This window comes from Elephantulus edwardii, unplaced genomic scaffold (genome assembly GCF_000299155.1).
Source record: "Elephantulus edwardii isolate Elephantulus edwardi_28Jun2011 unplaced genomic scaffold, EleEdw1.0 scaffold00041, whole genome shotgun sequence".
Lineage (NCBI taxonomy): Eukaryota > Metazoa > Chordata > Mammalia > Macroscelidea > Macroscelididae > Elephantulus > Elephantulus edwardii.
Genome location: NW_006399791.1, coordinates 3,439,527 through 3,442,030, shown reverse-complemented (window position 1 = coordinate 3,442,030; position 2,504 = coordinate 3,439,527). Strand labels below are relative to the sequence as shown.

At 35.9% G+C, this 2,504-nt stretch overlaps 1 pseudogene; it reads right to left on the bottom strand.

The window, feature by feature from the left end:
* Window positions 1-1,377: 1,377 nt before the first annotated feature.
* Window positions 1,378-2,504, bottom strand: part of LOC102865237 — a 3,392-nt pseudogene continuing 2,265 nt past the window's right edge.

Sequence of the window (2,504 nt, the reverse complement as noted above, 5' to 3'; positions counted from 1 at the left end):
ACAAACTGGGACTGAGCTTAGAAGACCTAGCCTATGGTATAAAGAGATTGACAAATATATCCAGAGATACACAATCTGGAGAGGATAAAATTGATGAATAGGACCTTCTGAAGATTAAATCCCTGTGTGCAACAAAAAGTTTTTCCAGTGGGGTGAGAAGAAAACCTACCGACTGGGAAAAACATTTGCCGTACCATCTCAGATAAGAATCTCATAACAAACGTTCATAGAATCCTATAGGGCCTTCACAAGACAAAGACTGATAACACAGTTACAAAATGGGCAAAAAACATGGAAAGACTTTTCACAGAGGAAGAGATTCTGATGGCCAACAGATATATGAAGAAATGCTCAAAATCATGGGCAATAAGAGAGATGCAGATAAAAACCACAGTGGGATATCAACTCACCCCAGTAACAGTGGCAAAGTTTAACAGTACAGCAAAAATTAAATGCTTGAGAGGACTTGAGGAGTTGAAAATTGTCATACATTATTGGTGGAATTGTAAAATGGTGCAACTACTTTGGAAGACAGTTTGGCATTTCCTCAAAGAGCTGAAGATAAGAACTTATAACCCAACTACTCCACTACTAGGATTATACACCAAGTATATTAGAACTGAGACACAAACGAGATTTATACACCAATGTTCACAGCAGCATTTTTCATCATTGCAAAAACATGGAAACAGTCCAAATATCCAACTACAACCAAATGGGTTGAGAAATTGTGGTACATTCACACATGGAATACTATGAAGCACTCAGGTGCAATGATTTAGAAAACTACTACATAACTTGGGAGAGACTGGAGAGAGTTATGCTGAGTGAACTGTCTCATAAAGACAAATATTCTTAAGACCATTATTGTAAAAATAGAAGGATAACTAGTACAACATGTATGAGGATCCAGTGGGGGGCAGGGGTGGGAGCAAAGGAGAAAGGATAGGTAGGATGGAACGACAGGGTCACACAATTTGATGGGTAGAGGGAGAGTTGGGTAAAGGAATGGGAACGATCTGGTGGGGACCTGAAAAGACAGAATAATGGTAGGCATAGTCCAATGGTGATTAATTTTAGAAAACGAATGTATAGAAATAGTTGTATGAAACATAAAAATAAATCACAATAAAAGTTAAAAATTCAAAAAGCAATATCTATCATATATAAATATACAAAAACTCTTAGAAATAGAAGGGAGAGTTCAGAAAAAGAAACAGAAGGGAGAGTTCTCAACTTGATTTCAGATACTCCATCTGAAATCCTGCAGCTTACATTGTACTTTGTGGTAAAAGACTGAATACATTTTCTCTAGCATTAGAAACAAAGCTAGAGTTAGCACCCTTTCCACTCTAGTTTAGCAAAGCACTGAGAATTCTACCTAGTGAAATAAAGCAAGAAAAGAAATAAAAAATGTATAAGACAAGGGGAAATAAAATTATCCTCTTTGTCATTGAATAATGTCATCACATAGCATATTATTATTGCCCACACAGAAAAATCTGAAGTATCTACCAAACTCCTTCTCCAAAATAAACAAACAAACAAAACAAATCCACCATCCTTCAAGAACTAAAATATAGATTCAACCAAATAAAAGTATAAAAATAAAAGTACCGAGTTACCCATGGATTGCCAAAAGAACAAACAGATCTCTTGGAGAGGGTGAAGCTGGAATGCTCCTTGCAGGCAAGGGTGCTGAAACTTTGTCTCATATACTTTAGGCAGTTTGCTAGAAGAGGCTATTCCTTGGGTCTTTCTCTCTCTTGTCTTTCTCTTTCTCCTGTCTCCCCTTTACCCATCTTTACCCATCCCCTCCCCTCCCCTCTCCTTCTCTCCCCTCCTCTCATCTCTCTCTCTCTCTGACTCACTCTCTCTCTGACTCACTCTGACTCTCTACCTTACCCAGGATGATGTATTTTCCAAGTTGATTGAGTCAGCTGTTAATTTGGTTCATATTCAAAAGCATTCAACACCAAAGAATTAAAATGAGAATTATGGTGGTGTAGTCCATAGGCTGTGTGTCTCTGGTAGTTAGTTCATATCAAATCCACCAGTGTTTCCATGACATGAAGATGTGCAGTCTCTTCCTTTTGTGATTTACAATCTAAAGAATTAATGAGGATCACTGTAAGTCAAAACTGATTAGAAAGTGTTGTGTTTGAAGGGATAAAAATGGCACATTTGGCCATATAAAGAATAAATTTCTTTTTTTTTTACCAAGATTTAATGTATATTTATTCTTAACACGTGGAACATATAGTATAAAGATTTCATACTGAATAATTTTATTCATTAAGCCAAAAAAGGAAAAAAAGGAGGAATTTACCTCAAGTTTTAGCTACATTGTTTGAAATACAAATATGCAGATTTTATCACTGAAAAAAATCTCAATTGTGTTTCTTCATCAGGAACTTCAACTGAACCTAAAACTTTTTCACACCTCGATTAGAAAGAAAATAAAACAAAACAAAAACCCAGAAAAAAATAAACTATAAGTTGAT